The sequence below is a fragment of the Artibeus jamaicensis genome, unplaced genomic scaffold (genome assembly GCF_021234435.1).
Source record: "Artibeus jamaicensis isolate MK-2021 breed Jamaican fruit bat unplaced genomic scaffold, CSHL_Jam_final contig_332, whole genome shotgun sequence".
NCBI lineage: Eukaryota > Metazoa > Chordata > Mammalia > Chiroptera > Phyllostomidae > Artibeus > Artibeus jamaicensis.
Window position 1 is genome coordinate 5,862,476 of NW_026521788.1, and position 19,250 is coordinate 5,881,725.

A 19,250-nucleotide genomic window follows, 5' to 3' on the forward strand; every position below is an offset into this window, starting at 1 on the left:
TGGACCCCTTTTTTCTGCCAGCCAGGTTTCCATGGAAAGTCTTCTGACATCCTTTCCCCACTCCCAGGTGCCCACTATGCCTAGTCCTCCAAAGTCACTTGCGTATTTCAACCCCTGGATCTCAGCAGTAGCTTGAGAGGGGACCACCATCCCATGTTGTAGCAAGTAGCTTGAGTATGTGTATGTACCACAAACTTCTATATTAAGAAGTTATATGAAGAACTACCTCATTTAATGAAAAAATGGGCAGCCCCATAACAGTGAGGGTTTTTAGCTTACAGGGAAGTCCACTGCATCCATCTTGAGATAAACAAGGAGCTTCAAATGATTGGTTTGCCAACTAGGCAATAGCACAACAAATTGTGCTATTAACTGTGTGCTAGCCCCTGGAATAACTGCATTGTGGGACTACTACTGTGCTTCTTAGAACGATCATTTTCAGTGTCACTAGGGTAGTTTAGCCAAAAACAGATGGATCACCAAAGTTCCAGCACTAAAAACAGGAGAAATTATGGGGCAGGGCACACACACACACACACACACACACAATGAGGGATTATTTTTTTAAAAAGGAAATGATTAAAACAGTTATAGTAGAAAGACACTTTGAAATTTGTCAGTTTATTGAGTTTTGTCTTTTTATTTTTAAAATTTTTTAAATTTATTTTTTATTGATTATGCTGTTACAGTTGTTCTATTCCCCCCATTCATTCCTCTCCACCCTACCTGCCCCATCCCTACCATTACCCCCCCTTTAGTTTATGACCATGTGTCTCAAGTTCTTTAGATTCTATATTTCCCATACTATTCTTGCCCCCCCATCTATTTTCTATCTACTGTCTATGCTACTTATTTTCTGTACCTTCTCCCTCCCACTCCCCTGTTGCTAACCCTCCTTGAGATCTTCATTTCTATGTTTCCACTCCTGATCTAGCTGTCCTTTTAGTTTGCTTTTGTTTTAGGTGTGGTTGTTAATAACTGAGTTTGTTGTCCTTTCACTGTTCATGTTTTTTTAACTTCTTTTTCTTAGATAAGTCCCTTTAACATTTCATATAATAAGGGCTTGGTGATGATGAACTCCTTGAATTTGATCTTATCTGAGAAGCACTTTATCTGTCCTTCCATTCTGAATGAAAGTTTTGCTGGATAGAGCAATCTTGGTTGTAGGTCTTTAGATTTCATGACTTGGAATACTTCTTTCCAGCCCCTTCTTGCCTATAAGGTCTCTTTTGAGAAATCAGCTGACAGTCTGATGGGAACTCCTTTGTAGGTGACTGTCCCCTTATCTCTTGCTGCTTCTAGGATTCTCTCCTTCATTTTAATCTTGGCTAATGTAATGATGATGTGCCTCTGTGTGTTTCTTCTTGGGTCCAACTTCTTTGGGACTCTCTGAGCTTCCTGGATTCCCTGGAAGTCTATTTCCTTTGCCAGATTGGGGAAGTTCTCCTTTATTATTTGTTCAAATAAGTTTTCCACTGGTGGCTGTTCCTTTCCCCCTTCTGATACCCCTATAATTTGGATGTTGGAGCATTTAAAGATGTCCTGGAGGTTCCTAAGACTCTCCTCATTTTTTTGAATTCTTGCTTCTTGACTCTTTTCTGTTTGGCCATTATTTGCTTTCTTCTGGTCCACTCCATTGATTTGAGTCCCAGTTTCCTTTTCATCGCTATTGGTTTCCTGTGCAATTCTATTAATTTCAATTAGTTTTGCCTTCATATGTTCGTCTAATTTGTGGCTATAATCAACCAGTTCTATGAGGATCCTGATCACCAGTGTTTTAAACTGTGCATCTGAGAGTTTTGCTATTTCTTCCTCGCTTAGATTTATAGGCTCTGGGGCTTTGAGATCTCCTTGAGCCATTTTTGGTCTGTTTGCTCCTGTTAAGTCTGAGGAGGGGAGCCTTGGACTCCCAGGTTGCTGGGTTGTGACTCTGTATGTGGAGGCGGGGTCAGAGTCGGGAAATGGCGGCCCTCTCTGCTGTTTCTCGCAGCTTGGTGACGAGCAGAGCCTTAGGTTGTTCACCAGGGCAAGGCCACTTAGGTCGCTGGATTATGACGCTGTAAGTGGAGGCAGGGTTAGAGCAGGGAAATGGCGGTGCCCTCAGCTGCCCCTTGCCACTGGGGCTGCTGGCTCTTGTCCAATCGCCCTCTCCCTCGCTTGTCTATTCACACACGAATGCACGACCACAGTCAACCCGCAGCCCTGCTCTCTTGCTGTTTCCCCGCGATTGCTTGCTGAGTTGCCCACCAGGTCCAACCCTGCGCCTGGATTCCGCGTGCCTGAGTCCGTCTGACCGAGTTTTCCTGTGCTACCCTGTTCTGCCAGCTGCTGCTTTCGCCCCTCTTACCGGTCAGGCTGAAGATTTTGTTGTTATCAGACTTCCGAAAAGTTCAATTTTCTGTGTTCTGGCTATGTTTTCTATTGCTATTATTTAGTTGTCTCTAAACTTGGTTGTGTGAAGAAGCACGGCGTCTCCACCTATGCCGCCATCTTGGCGGAAGTCGAGTTTTGTCCTTTTAAGTTTCCCCTCCCATGAAGCTTCCTCGGGTACAGATGTGATTACTGATTTTTGATCTCCTGCCTCCTTTTCCTATATGTTCTCTTTCAATCATTCCCAAAACCCTGCAGAGAGGTAATATCATCCCTCGTGTAGACATGAAAAAAATATGGCTCCCAAGAGGTTAATGAACATTTGTTCAAGGCCTTTGGACAAGGAAATAACTTTTCTTTCTTACTATTATATCATATTGATACTAGAAGGCCCTTCAAGAGGGGATTTAAGAATTTGAGGAAGAGACCCTATACATATTGGGATGGCTTGGCCTTTTAGTATTGTTCAAATTAAAACATGCAGTCCCTGTCCCTTGTGCCTTTGTGTAGTTTGACCTGGGCTAGGAGCAGAAAGCATTATATTTGTAGTATTGGGAGTTTTTCTTCCCTTTGGTAATTGGCCATGAATTCTGTACAGCAGTGGTGCACGCTGGGGAGCTTTTAAAAATCTTCACGCCTGAGTGGCACACCAAGCCACTTAAATCTCAACCTCTGAGGGGTGGGACCCAGACATCAGTTTTTTAAAAGCTCTCTGGGTGTTTCTCCTTTGTGGCCACAGTTGAGAACCAGGGCTCTAAAGCGGCAGTTCTTAAGCTTCAACATGCCCCACAACCACCTGGAAGTCTTGTTAAGTGCTCATTGCTAGGACCCACCTCCTAGAATTTCTGGTTTAGTAGGTCTGGGGGGGAGTTATATTAGATATGCATTTCTAAGAAGTTCCTATGTGACTGGGAAGGTGAGCGGAGCAAACGTAAAGCTGGCCTGGGCTTCAGTTCCTCTTCCTCCTGTCTATGAGGTTATGAGGGTTTGTGTTTTAGTCTATTCCATGACTTCTCATTTCTTGGTTACTCACCCAAGAATACTAGCTAAACACCATTTGCTATGTAAATGCAAAATAGCTGAGAACATCAGAAGTATTTTGAGATAAATCAGGCAATGAATCCCAGTAAGCTTCAAATTGAGTCTAAGGAGCTTACCACAATTTTCAGTAGAAAAATAAATATTTTTTGAAGAAAATTTACCATCCTCAAAGTTAGTTGTGCCTTATTAGCATTTCTTTTAAAAAAAAGATTTTATTTATTTATTTTTAGTGAGAGGGGAAGGGAGGGAGGAAGACAGAGAGAAACATTGATGTGTGAGAGAAACATCCATCGGTTGCCTCTTGTATACCCCACCTGGGACCCTGGCCTGCGACTCTGGCATGTTGCCTGACTGGGAATTGAACCAACAACCTTTTGGTTTGCAGGCTGGCACTCAATCTACTGAGCCATACCAACCAGGGCAGCATTTCTTTTTTTAAAAAAAGTCTTTGCAATAACTGCTTCTTATCATTTTTAATGAAGTCAAGTTATAAAGTTTATGGAGCCAGAACTCAAAAGATAAGAGGTAAATCTTTGGGTCTATTCAGGTAGACGTGCCAGATATATTAAAACAAAACAAAACCAGGAGCTCAGATAAATTATGGATACTTTTAATAAGACAATGATGAGTAATTTTTAATATAAAAAGTACAATACAATATTTGAAAATCCTGATGAAGGGGAAAATATTAGGATGGGAATGAAATGTGTACTTGCTGTGGAGCAATATAACAGAGCCCATTCATTTCTGCTTATGTATACATAGGAGTGCTTGATCTTGAGACTTGTCCAGTAGTAGTAGCTCAACAATTATTGGCTGAATGGATGCAATATGTATACCTAATATATAAATACAATACATACAATTGCAGACTGACCTTAAAGAAGGATGCTTGACAACTCAAGATCCCAGTTTGTTTTGATTTATCACCCCACTTTAGTCATTATCTGAGGTGGTTGTTCTCCACTGAGAGCAGTTTTCCCCACTAGGAGATATTTTCTTCTGTGACAACTGGGAGGGGCAGTGCTGCTTAGCATCTGGTTGGTTGAGAACAGGGATGCTGCTAACATCTTACAATGCATTGGACAGCCCCCCACAATACTGAATCACCTGGCCCAAAATGTTCAAAGAGCTGAGGTTGAGAAACTGTGGTCAGATTATAGTGCACAGGATTTAACATGTCTTTGTCAAATTATCCCAGCCATCTCCTGGAATGTGTTAGTATTTTATTCTTTCAGGTATCAATTCAGGGAAGAAAATGTCTGGGAGACATAAAGTTTGTCTCAACCCTCTAATTAGTTCTGGAATCCTGGGTGTGTTTTCAAATAGTAGTTAGAAGACACTGACCCAAAATGTGTTCATTATTTTGTTTACTACAGGTGTTGTTATAATCTTTATATTTAGAAAGAAGCTGATTGCTAGATACAACAATAAATATTCATACCTTGACAGTATCTCATGTTTTCATTATATTTACCTTTATTTAACTATAAAACATTTCATAGATGTATATTCTTCTTAAAGACCTAATTAATGAGAAGCAAAGAGGAGTTGGGTTATATTATTCTTATCTTTTTATAGGATGTTTTATTGATTATGTTATTACAGTTGCCCCACTTTTCCCACTTTGCCCCCTTCTGCTTAGTTCCCCCCTTTTCCTCATCAATCCCCCCCCTTAGTTCATGTCCATTGCTCATGCTTATGCTCATGCATAAGTTCTTTGGCTTCTCCATTTCCTATGCTATCCTTAATGTCCCCCTGTCAATTTTGTACCTACCAATTATGCTTTTTAATCCCAGCACTTTTGCCTCCATTCTCCCCTTTCCCCCTCCCAGCTCATACACCTCCAAATGATCTCCATACATATGATTCTCTTTCCTGTTCTGGTTATTTGCTTAGTTTTTGTTATTGTTGTTGTTTTTAGATTCAGTGGTTGATAGTTGTGAATTTTGTTGCCTTTTAAAGGTTCATAGTTTTGATCTTCTTTTTCTAAAATAAGTTCCTTTAACATTTCATGTAATAATGGCTTGGTGATGATGAACTCCTTTAGCTTTACCTTGTCTGGGAAGCACTTTATCTTCCCTTCCATTCTAAATGACGGCTTTGCTGGATAGAGTAATCTAGGTTGTAGGTCCTTGCTTTTTATCACTTTGAATATGTTTTGCCAGTCCCTTCTAGCCTGCAGAGTTTCTTTTGAGAAATCATCTGAGAGTCTTATGGGAACTCCTTTGTAGGTAACTCTCTGCTTTTCTCTTGCTGTTTTTAAGATTTTCTCTTTATCTTTAAGCTTTGACATTTTAATTATGATGTGCCTTGGTGTGGTGCTCTTTGGGTCCAACTTGTTTGGGACTCTTATGCTTCCTGGACTTGTATGTCTATTTTCTTTGCCAAGTTAGGAAAATTTTCTTTCATTATTTTTTCAAATAAGTTTTCAATTTCTTGATCTTCCCCTTCTGCCATCCCTGTGATTTGGATGTTGGCACATTTGGAGATGTCCCAGAGTCCTCTTATATTATTTTCAATTTTTTGATTTCTTGGTTCTACTTTCTGTTCTGGATGAATGTTTATTTCTTCCTTATGTTCCAAATCACTTATTTGAACCCCAGCTGCCTTCCCTTCACTGTTGGTTCCCTGTGGATTTTTATTTATTTCACTTAGTATAACCTTCATTTCTTCCTTTATGCTTTTGCTATACTCAGTGAGTTCTCTGAGCATCCTTATCACCAGCGTTTTGAACTCTGCATTTGATAGGTTGGATATCTCTGTTTCGTTTAGTTCTTTTTCTGGAATTTTATTCTCCTCTTTCATTTGGGCCATATTTCTTTCTCTCCTCAATTTGGCAGCCTTCCTCTGTTTGTTTCTGTGTATTAGGTAGAGCTGCTTTGACTCCTTGTAAAAGGCACCAGTAAGTTGTGTGGGGCAGAGCCTTAGGTAGATGCCATGGTTGGGGCAACCCGTTTCACCACTTTGTAGCTTTGTGTGGGAGGAGGGCTCAGAGAGGGGACTGCACTGCTGCCTGGCTTCTGGGGGTTGTCTGGCACTAGCCCCATTTCCAGTCACTTCATTCACTCCCAATATGTGACTGGTGCCCTTCCAGCTGCTGCCCTGGTGTTGAATCCCAGAGTGGGTGGGTTTTAAGTCTGTGCAGGCTCTTTAACTGAAGTTTTCTGAAAATCTACCAGTTTCTTCCACTGCCCAAACCCCCTTGTTTTTACCACCAGAAGGTATGGGGATTTATCTCCCCAGCACTGGAAGCCTGGGCTGTGTGGTCTGGCCAGAGGCGTGGTTACTTGCTCCCCAGGTATCCCTCCCAATTTTATCTACTGCATGTGAATGTGGGACCTCCCATGCTGTTCTGCCACTGCCTCTCCTCACCACACTGCGTCTCCCTGCTTCTCTGCCCGATCTTTGTATCTCTGCCCCTCCTAGCAGCCTGGATTAATGTGGCTTCTTTAAATCCTTGGTTGTAGGACTTCCATGCAGTCGATTTTCTGATAGTTTTGGGTGTTACGTGTTTTGAGATTTAGTTGTTATTCCTTTTTGTGGTTGCTTGAGGAAGCAAAGCAAGTCTACCTACCCATCTATCTTCACCAGAAGCGTATTATTCTTATATGAAGAGGTGATAATTAAGCTTTGCCTGGAGTTACACATTCACTATTTGAAGAGCCAACAGTAATTTGCAAGTCTTGACAATGGTGCTGTGTCTGTCAGTCAGTACAGCATTCTGCTGGTGGCACTGATTTATCAGATTCTGTTTAGCACTCATTATAAACGTCTGATTTCAAAATCCTTTTAAATGTATGCAGCAGATTGTGAAGGGTGGTTGCTAATTAGAGAAGGATAACACGGCAAGGACATTTCATTCCTAAAGGTTTACCCTTTTTAAACAAAAGCACAGCAACAGAAAAGCAAAACAGAGAAAAGAAATGCCTAAATTACAGTTCAATATCTACTATGAGCTAGGGCTACGTGGTGGAAGTACTATGGAAGATGAAGGAAAAATACATGTCCTTTAATATGTAAGTTGGAAACTCAAGACCTACCTGCAAGAAACATACAGAGAACTGTAAAATATACAACATAACATAAATGTACCAAAATGCGTATATAGGAGGCTTCTGTGTCCTTGAAGGCAAGGAAGTTTTCATGAAAAAGGTGGAATTGGACATGGGCCTGGAAATATTAGTAGGACTGGTTCAAGCAGGCAGGAGGAATCTGTGGAACTAGGATTCAGCTACACAAAGAGGTTGATGACTGTGGGTGGGGTCATTCTTGCTATAGTGTGTAAGAGGAACTTGGGAGGTGTCCAGTGGTCATCTTGGGCTATGTGAATTGAAGACAGTAAGGGGCGAGAATAAACAGAATTCCAAGGAGGCAGAATTTCTGAGTTTTTAACAATACTCCTGTTTCTGGTTCCAATATCTGCTTGAACCTCAGCGCTTCCCTGATCTACCCCTGTGTCTGCAAATGAATTCCAATGTTTCATTGATCAACAGGATAAACTAAGCCATTACTGAAGCCAGGAATCCTAGCTTTGGGCACAAGAATGAATGAAGAGGGTTGAGTATCATCCGATCTAGGGCCTGAGAAAGTACTTGAAAACAGCCCTGTTACTAGCATGTGGCTTTTCTGGTCAACACTGGTTTGGAAACTAGGTTTGTGGGGTGGCCAGATAGAAGGGCTAAGAGGGCTCATGAGGCCTTATTTCTGCTACTCAGGCTATGTGATTCCGTATTCTTCCACTGAAACAAATTGCCAGATACAGAAACCTTATTGCTTCTTGCACACTGACTTTGACTACTTGATTGTATTACTGAACAAAGTGTGATTTGGCTGCCTGGTGCCATATACAAGCATAACACAATAACTGGTGGGAGGGAAAAAGGTCTTTATTAAATGGTTGCCCAGTTTGGGGGCATGTAAATCCCCTGGCTCCAAGTTATTTTCTTCTGCAAAATACAGAAAGAAGCCAGCCACCCCCAGGACCAGGTCCAGACACCCTGCTCAGTGTCCAGACACCCTGCTCCATTCGTAGCTGTCCTCCCCGGCCCAAGGCTGTTACTTGAACTTGATCTTTGTCTCTCCAGCTTCAGGCTCTCTCACTCTGAAGTGTGCACTTGTTAGGAAGGTGTCTCCACTGCCTCACTATAGCTTCCTCCCTTCCCAGGGCTGGGGCAGCTTCCAGATCACTGCAGCAGGTCATGTGAGGGGCTCCATCTGCTGGGCTCGTGAATGTTCCCATCCCACACATCTGTGTCCTGCTCTCAGAGTGAGAGAATGGGTGTGGTCTTGTATCCATGCCATGCATGGGCTGCAGTGTCCCGTGGTCCTGCTGCTGTCAAGGTCCATGTCCAGCACGTGGGACTCAGCCTCTGCAAGCTGGCCCCTGATCACGCAAGCAAAGGGAATGCAAAAAAGAGGGATGAGTTCCCATGTGCCTTCCATTTTAAAGTCATTGCACCAAAATCCTATGCATCATGAGAGTGTCCAACTTGTCAGCCAACTGAGGCTAATGTCCCCCACAAGCATCAGCCCATGCAGCATCTCTGCCACTCTTCCTGCTGCCATGATCCACTGGGATTAAGAGGGTTTCTAGCTTCATTCACAGGCACAGCATCTCTGCTTTGGCTGGGGCATCACCATTTCACCTTCACGGTACACAGGTGTTGTGATCTGTTCAGCCTGCACAGATGCTGTGTAAGTTGTATCATGGGCTGGGTTAGTTGTTTACTTTCCTGAGGGTATGGAAGCATGTCATGCAGTTTCTGTACCAATTTTAATCCCCTGCCTTCTGCACTTCCCAATCCCTCTTGGCCGTCCCTCCTCTCTGCTCAGGGATCTGGCCAGACCTCTCTGTTACAATGGGTGAGTGGTGGCTGCTGCTTAAAGGTCAACTGGATATAATTTTTTTAAAACTAGGTTATCTTCTAAAGGTAGAGGAGTCATTCATCTGGAGTTAAACCATCTACTTGAGAATAGCTGTTTTGGCAAGAGAATTGTTTGCCCCAGTATTTGTTCTTAGTATTATTTTAAACATATTTTAATGACAGATTTTGACTTGGAGGTGATTCATTTGTATTTCATAGATGTTTTTACAATGTAATTTATGATATTCTATGTATTTGAGAATTAAGAAGTTTTATAATCAAGCAATGTGATGCTTATTAAAATTTTGATCCAAAGGCACTGGTAAAATTCTGCAGGGTTGGATAAAAGAGACAGAGAATTATTTTTATTACAACATTTTGGAGGTCACAAACAATAGTGACTTAAGGACCATTACTAAATTCAATTTCAGGGAGGGTCAACTCGAGTGTCCCTTAAAATGACTTCACCCAGAATTTACTTTTACTACCTTTGCAATTTATTTTTAGATTTTTTTCTGTGTTTTTGTTGTTAAAAAAACAAAATTCAACTGAAAACACTTAAAGGTCAAATTGGCATTATTCAACAATTCACGATTCTGGCAATATCTCATCTAGCAAACAGAAAGGAGCTATGAGGAAATGTACAGAATGTAATACCTTTATAGGAAAGAGGGAGTGACAAAAAAAGCTTCTAACAAAAAGTAGATTGTTTCCTTTGGGGAAGGGAAAAGAATCTATCATACAAATTACCTCACTAGTACTAATCAGGTAATTGCAAATTGACTGGTTAAAGGTTACATTACTAGCTGCCAGTTCAATTCTCAGTCGGCACATGTGTGGGTTATGGATTCAGTACCCAGATGAGAAGCATCTGATCAATGTCTCTCTTCTTCTCTTTCTCCCTTCCCCTCTCTCTAAAAATAAATAAAGAAATCTTTTAAAAAAGGATACATTACTGGAAAAGGTGAAACCACAACTAGGTTAGATACCAAGCTTTGGTTTGCTGATGTGGGCCTTAGCACAAGTGACTCCATTTGTGGCCTGTTGTCTATTTTCTCTAACAATTTCTCCCTTTTGTTCAGACTCCCAACTGAGACATGCTATCAAATTTTAAGGCATTACTGCCACAGTTGGCAACAGCTCTGTTGTTTTTAAAGCTTTTGTTGATCCTTTGTGTGGTCTCCATAGTAGCCACAGACCACAACTTCAGATTTGCAATTTTAGTTTGGTCATTCTCTTCATTTCTTTTCTGACATTCCAGTCTTAGGAAGATCATTTGCTTGGTGGGTAGTGGCTCTGAACAAACCTTTAAGGCTTTTGAGAGAATATAGTGCTCTGGAGAGATTACTATGATTACTGTAAGTAGGAAAATTCCTAATTTCTGGAGTTCACTTTGGAGTGATGGTCTCCGAGATCCAAACCAATCAAAATCAAATAAGTGAAAGAAAGATCCTGTTACAGAGTTACCATTTAAAAAAGATTTTATTTATTTTTAGAGTGGGGGAAATGAGGGAGAAAGAGAGGGAAGGAAACATCAATCAGTTGTCTTTTGCACACCCCCCACTGGGGGCCTGGCCCACAACCCAGGCATGTGCCCTGACCAGGAATTGAACTGGCAACCTTTCGGTTTGTGGAACAATACCTCACCCACTGAGCTACACCAGTCAGGGCACAGAGCCACCTTTTAAAGGCAAGTGGATTGATTGTTCAGGGGTTTTATATAATTGAGTTTCAACTTCCCCAGATATGTTAATCCAGGTGTAGCAGGTAGTGTTGGCCACGGCACAACATTGCTCAGCTAAAAGATAATCAAGGGCTGTTCTAGAGAATCTCAATCAACTGTAGCCAGAGAGTTTAAGGATTTTTCTGGAGCAAATATTGCCTTAGCAGTGAATTCTGCAATTTTTAGGAGTTAAGGAGAGGTTCCTGATCATAGTTTCATTTACACTTATATTTAGTAGGGCTTTGCCAATGGGAAGTGAATCCTGAATCATAAATGTCTCCTGGTAGTTTCTTTCTAACCCAACAAGGTAAATTTAGGTGCATTGAGCAATGAGGTATCTCTGTCTGTGGATAGTGAGGAGCACAGTTAGATATCTTAAGAGGTATTGACTGGTTATGTACCAGCTATCTAAGCATTCGTAGGCCCAAGGAGAATAATAACCACCACAGACAAAGATAAATCCTGTTGGGGCACAAACCACTCCTGCTTAGGTGGCACTGTTAATGGACAGTTGGAATTGTTGAAGACAAATCTATATATAAGTCTGAAAAGTTACCCCCCTTAGCAATGATGTGGGAGACGTGAGTGGTGGCATTATCTTTCCAGGCCAATGTCAAAGTAAGAAAGAAAGGGTTTCATGTTTAGTTAAAGTAGGGAGTCTTGATCTGGTGTCTTGGGAGGAAGCAGTCTGTCATTATGTCAGTTATGTTTCTCCCTTAGTCAATTAGATTTGGAGGTCTCCGGTGTTTGTAACAGACCAGATGTCAGGGGGAGCCTTCTCCAACTGAGGTGTATATGCAAGGTTGGAGTGCCTGAAATTTGGCTGCCATTTAGGTAATGAGAAGGATCTCATATCGTATCGTCCCGTCCCTTCCAAAGAGTTTCAAGGGCAGTCTTTGTTCTTTATGGTTCTAAACCAGAAGGCTGAAAAATTGGATACATTAATTTAGAGATTTGTAGGCAGATATTTGAGGAAGCTAGAGTAATTCAGGATACAGACCAGTTTACAGGTATATAAGAAAATCTCAAAGACAACTAATAGATGCAGAATCTAAAACCTACAAAGGTACAAACATAATATTTCTCTCTATGACTACCTTCACTTTTTCAAAGGTAATTACAGAAAAATACCTTGTTTTGCCATGTTTAATGTATACTTTTGTGCCCAAATTTTTGAGGGAAAAATAAGGATGCATATTTTACATGGGTAGTATCTGAAATACCTTGTATCTATTTTTGTGTTTTGTAATTATTTATTACATAAAATTTTTGTACCATACTATGTTCAAAAAGAAATTCTAAAATTTCTTTATAATAAAACCAATAATCTAAATATAATTAAATAATTGGATTTAAAAATTAAAATGAAAATTTGTTTCCTGAAAGTTTGGGCCAAAAGTGTGGGTGCACATTGTACACAGAAAAAGACAGTAATTGGTTTTCATTGAACTTGGTCAGATTATTCACATAAGTGCAGCAAGAGTAATGATTGACCATATAAGCTTTTTAAAGACTGTTTTGCTATAACCTTGTAAACAAGATGCCAGGCTAATTTTTTCAAGGGGATTTATTGACACCATGAAATCACCTTAGTTCCTTTGAACTGTCTAGTCATATCTGAGTCTGCACAGATCTCTCTGAAATGACAGTCCAGTCAAAATCTTTGTAATAAAGCCAATATTTTGAATTGTATCCTGTTACAATGAGAACAGATTCTTATTAAACTTATGCAAATCACTATATTACCATGAAAAGAATACTTAAGAGTTTCTAAATTCTGGAGGGATCAGGTAGGGAGAAAAGGTAAATGTTTCATCTGTGGTTACAAAGGTAGACTTTTTTCAAATTGTTGTAAGGCATATGTAGTTTAAAAGAAAGAGTTTCCTCAAATAGGAAAAAAAACCATTAAAGAACCAGCAATGTTCCAAAAATAAAATCCTAAAAATTATAATCATTTTCAGTTAATTTAGTTCTGTCTATAGATTCTTTTTCTGCTTAAATCCAGTTTTTCCACTAGTTCCCCAAAATTCTCATCCAGTTCAGTTTTATGATCTGAAAGTTATCAGAAACCTTTATGTATCAAAATTATCCCAGTGAATCTCTTTGAACATGAAGCACTTGTGCAGGAACACTTTGATAAAAGTATCAGAGTAAAACAGTAATTGCCTCAGAAAAGACTTAAAGATGCTTGTTTCTAAAGACATGAGAGTCCATTATAATGGAATTGACAAGAAAATTTGGTTATTTTAGTGACACAAAATATTTAAAAATAAAAACTAGAATTATGATGACAACCTAAACCAGGACATATCAGACTTTAGGAATTTCATACAATTTCTGGAACACTTATAACATATATCTATATAAATACAACATAAGGAAAGGTTAGTATTACTTCTTATATGACAATGCTTCTAATGTAATTCAACATATCGAATAAGCCTAATTAGCTTAACATCTCTCTTTTTATAAAGAGAGGAAAAAAATCTTTTGAGATGTTCCAGGAGTTCTCTGGAACATCTCAAAGTTAGTCTGAAGTCATAAAGACTTTATAATTTGATTTTGGGGAGTTTGTCGAAAATATCAAAAGGTTTAAAAGTACTTGGTTATATAGGATCATAGGTCACTGTGAATTAATACTTAGTTATATATTTAACCATAATGACAAAGACCTTGCATGCAAACACAAAAAGTAATTTCTTTTAAGTAATTCTTAAAAGAAACCTTAATTAAAAAAAAAATATTTTATTGATTATGCCATTACAGTTGTTCTATTCCCCCCTCCATTCCCCTACAACCTGCACACCCCCTCCCCCACCATTTCCCCCTTTAGTTTATGAACACGTGTCTCAAATTCTTTAGATTCTGTATTTCCCCTACTATTCTTACCCTCCCCCTATCTATTTTCTATCTACTGTCTATGCTACTTATTTTCGGTACCTTCTCCCACCTTCTCCTTCTCCCACTCTCCTGTTGCTAACCCTCCATGTGATCTTCATTTCTATGGTTCCACTCCTGATCTAGCTGTCCTTTTAGTTTGCTTTTGTTTTAGGTGTGGTTGTTAATAACTGTGAGTTTGTTGTCCTGTTTATGTTTCTTTAACTTCTTTTTCTTAGATAAGTCCCTTTAACATTTCATATAATAAGGGCTTGGTGATGATGAACTCCTTGAATTTGATCTTATCTGAGAAGCACCTTATCTGTCCTTCCATTCTAAATGAAAGTTTTGCTGGATAGAGCAATCTTGGTTGTAGGTCTTTGGATTTCATGACTTGGAATACCTCTTTCCAGCCCCTTCTTGCCTGTAAGGTCTCTTTTGAGAAATCTGCTGACAGTCTGATGGGAACTCCTTTGTAGGTGACTGTCCCCTTAGCTCTTGCTGCTTCTAGGATTCTCTTCTTCATTTTCATCTTGGCTAATGTAATGATGATGTGCCTCGGTGTGTTCCTTCTTGGGCCCAACTTCTTTGGGACTCTCTGAAATTCCTGGATTTCCTGGAAGTCTATTTCCTTTGCCAGATTGGGGAAGTTCTCCTTTATTATTTGTTCAAATAAGTTTTCCACTTGTGGCTGTTCCTCTTCCCTTTCTGGTACCCCTATAATTCAGTTGTTGGAATGTTTAAAGGTGTCCTGAAGGTTCCTAAGCCTCTCCTCATTTTTTTTGAATTCTTGTTTCTTCATCCTTTTCTATTTGGTTGTTTCTTTCTTCCTTTTGGTCCACTCCCTTGATTTGAGTCCCAATTTCCTTCCCATTACTATTGGTTTCCTATGCATTTCCATTCATTTCAATTAGTTTAGCCTTCATATGTTCCTCTAATTTGTGACTAAAATCAACCAGTTCTGTGAGCATCCTGATCACCAGTGTTTTGAACTGTGCATCTGAAAGTTTGGCTATTTCTTGGTCTCTTAGAGTTATGGGCTCTGGGGCTTTGAGTTCTTTTTGAGCCATAATGTTTGGCTCTGTTCGTGCCTGTTATGTATGAGGAGTAGAACCTTAGTTGTTCACCAGGGTGGGGCCACCCAGGTTGCTGGTTTGTGACACTATATGTGGGGGTGGGGTCAGAGAGGGACAATAGTGGTCCCCTCTGCTGCTTCCCGCTGCTGGGGCCTGCGCGGTCCATCTCACTGCTTGCTCCTTCGCCTGGTTTTTCTGTGCGTGAATGTGTGACCACAAATGTGTGACTGTGGTCAGCCTGCCACCTTGCGCCCTCAGTGGGTCCGCCCACTGGTACTCCACACCTGGGATCCACCTATGGCTGCCTGCGCGCCTGGGTCACACACCCTGGTCGGTCTGGTGTGGTGGATCTTTCCTGCCCGACCTGCTCAGCTGCTGGCTCCGACCCTCTTACTGGTCTGGCTGAATGGTTTGTTGTTGTCAGACTTCTGTATAGTTCAATTTTCTGTGGTTTGGCTGCGTTTTTGTTGCTAAAACTTTGTTGTTTTTAAAGTTGGTTGTGTGACATGGCACAATGTTTCCACCTACGCCTCCATCTTGGCGGAATTAGAAACCTTAATTTCTAATAGAGAAGGTTTTATCTTTCTTATTACAGACCTAATAAACACAACAAAGAAAATTATTTTGAAAAAACACGGAATCTTCATTGTTTTAGACAGATTATTTTCAAAGATAAAAAAATGTTTTACAATCTCTAATCAAGAGCAGACCAATAAATAGTCCGAGAAAACTCTGTCCTTTTAATAGGGAGAAAGCCAAATTCTAAATTCGCACCAATGTTTGATATTAAAACTCATTCACTTAGTAAACAAACTTTAAAATACACTTATATGTTTTTTAGAAATATGACTTTTCATAGTAAATGTTTCAATGTGGCACAAAATGTGTTTACTAACCAACCTGAATATCTTAAATTTCTTGGCAGTACAAAGTCAAAAGTATGACATGCTAAGGTTACGAGTTTGACGCCCCACCAGGGGATAAAAGGATCAACCAATGAATGCATACATAAGTGGAACAGCAAAGTGATGTTTCTCTCTCTCTCTTCCTTCCTCTCTCTAAAATTAATAAAAGTCTAAAATTAGATAAACTTACTCAGTAGTTAATGTTTTGGTATTTTATCTTATTTAAAAATAATCTACATATTCAATGAATGTCTATTATTTAACTTAAGTCAGCAGAACTTTAAGGCTTCAGGTTAACCAAAAGATTTAGGGAAACTACTTGAAAACTTCACCTAAAAACCTCTCATCCCACTTATATCTACTTAATTTACTTGTTCCTAACAATTATGTTTAGAGTAACCACAAAACTTCATGAGATAGTAGACAAGGTCAGCCATCATCTCAAGCTATTTTTCTTACTGATACACTTTATAACAGTAATATAAACTTACTGAACTTTTCATAAACCCAGGTAGAATGAATATTTTGTATGTCTGCATTATTTTTAATGCCGATAACTCTGAAGACATACCTGTTTTATTTAAACCAATAAACTTAAACTAGCTTTTATTTCCTAAAGATATTTTAGGTCATGTGAACTTGAAAAACATTGGCTTAGTTTCTATTATATTTCTGAGAGTTTAATTTGTATAAGCACTTAATTTTAGTTAATCTAATTAAATAAGCCCTTTTACATGTTAATTTTGGGAATAGTGTCCGGAGGTAGAAAAATACTATACGATATACATATATGCAAAAAAAGATGGACAGATGCAAACAAATCTTACGCTTTCATTCTGAAATCTGTCTAATAATGTAAAACTCACTAATTTATAAAGGAACAGTTGGATCCAAATTTTGTTTCAGCAGTTGGAATACAGGGGTGGACAAAAGTAGGTTTATGGTTGTAATACAAGTAATACAGTAATTAATAAATGATAATACAAGGAAAAAATCTATGTTTCATGTAGTCACAATTGTAAACCTACCTAAATTAACTTCACTTGCTCTTGTGGCTAAAGCATTGTACTGATCTTTTTGCAGAAGACACATGATTCTTTATCCATTCAGATTTCAAATGACCTCTCCCACTTTTTTCCTTCTTCTAATAAGAATTACTTCCCTGAAGTTTGCAGAATACCCAAATCTGAAAGGCACAGGGGGGAAAGAATGGAAGTTACTCCAAGAAGGATTTTGGTTTCCTAAGGTTGGAAATTTTACAGTGCTTACAAACCATTTGAGGTAAATGGTGCAGTTTGGGGGTTGGTAAAAGGAATAGGTGGAGTTTTTGTCCAGAGCTACATTTCTGTTTTTGTAAAGATTTATAAGATAGGGGCAGTTTTTTATTCCTCCAATAGTTGGGTTGCAGCCTAAGTGACATCATAGGTGCATCCACTCATAAATCCTTGTACATGGGGTTTAGAAGGTTTTTCTTCCTTCCCAAATACATTTAGTGTAGGAGAGGAGGCCTAAAATATTTCCATTAGGCTCTGAATATCAGCTTCCAATTTGGGCAAATTTCTGATCATCAAGTTACTAAATCTTTTCAAATATTCTGTTAGGTTTCAGACAGAACAAGTAGTAAATATTTGAGGCCGCACTGACCAACCTCTTGTGTTCAAAAGGTATCCCCAAAGAGGATGCAAAAGATATTTTATTTCCCCCTCATAAAAAGGTATTTTATTGGGTACTACAGACATTTGGGAGAGGTTACTCTGGCAAGAATTCTCACATTTAGTTGGCTTTTGCCACTTTTCCTGGGATCTCATCTGCAGGCTCTGAGTGGAGTCAAAAGTAGAGGGCGTATAGCTCTGATAGCTCCCAGAATTTGGCAAGGCTTTTCATTAATTTTAGTTTTAGCTTCCCCGTAGTGTTTCAGGGAATAATGAAGAAGTTTACCAGAAAAGCCCTCAGAATCTTCTCACTCTCCGAGAGGCGGATATGAGGCCCTCCTTTGTGGGTAGATATGGGAGTTCTCTGTAAGGCAATTAACTTGGTGTGTAACAGTGGGGAATTGTAACCCACCCTGCCATTCTTTGGACATTGTTTTTGTAAATGCTGACTTTGACTAATGGGGAGCTTATAGATAAACAGCGTGTTTGTATAAGAATCCTAGAAATTAACTCCAAACGACAGACTCTGACCTTCAGTTATCCTGGAAGATTTGCTGACCTTCAGTTACAAAACCAAGATGACAAGAACAAGGATGATGCACACCAGGTCATCTGCTTGACCAGTTTCAAGGTCCTTATCAGAGTGGACTGTGCTAGTCTGCACATACAGAACTTTTCAGCCCTCCTCCCTTGAACTCTTTGTTCTGCTTTCCCTCTCCCTACTCATAAAAGCCTCTGCTTGCACTGAGATGTTACGATGGGTTTTGAGACAAGTGTGTCCCACCTTCTCAGATTGCTGGCATCTGAATAAACCCCTTTCCTTCTCACGAGCACCTCTCTCATGAGTTTGGCTTTTGTTGTGGCAGGCAGCTGGACCTGCGTTTGGTTACAGGTGGACTTAGAAAAGACTTTGTGCTGAAGTCTCTAACACAAAGTCTTTTCAAAGTGCTCAGCTATGGTCTGAGTTCAGGCAGAACAGTGACTTCTCCATTCTGTATTCATCCTTTTTAGCAATCCATTAATCTCAGGAAATAATCCATCTACAAAAAGGTTTGAGCATACTCCCTGAGTTTAGAAAAAATGTTTAAACTATGGTCCTTAGTTCACCTTTTGACCAAGGAGTGAGATACCTAAAAAGGATTTGCTGTAGTCTCCAGTCTTATTTTAAAAAGTAACAGACTGATTATCTTTTTGGAGCAAAAAGGAAATTCAGACAGAATTACTAGGACAGAGGAGAGAACTGGAGTTATGTCAGTCTTATAGTCTTTTGGTTTTAGGTTATCTCTTATATACTAATTTTTCATTAACCTTTTACACCACATTTTTCAATGAAGTTATTTTGGAATTTTGAAGCCTTTGTATACCAATTAAAATAGGTATGGCATTCTGTTTAATTTGCAAGCTCTTGTTTTAAGTGTACTTTCTTAAATCATCTTATGTAATTAGAATGTTCCTCATAATGGCTATCATAATTGTAGAAAGATTTTGCCATTTCTGTAGCTATTTATAGCTTCCAGAACCACAGTTTTTAGATATAAAAGAAGCAGGTGTGTCAGAAGATGATGTGCTCAACTCCTTGGATTTTAAAGATCCAATTTTATTTATTTATTTATTTATTTATTTATTTATTTATTTATTTATTTATTTATTTATGTTTATTTAGGCTAAGTCTTTGGGTCTCTTGGAGCCAAACTAGTAACTATGGGGAACGTGGCTTTGAGTTGGAGACTGGTGTTTTA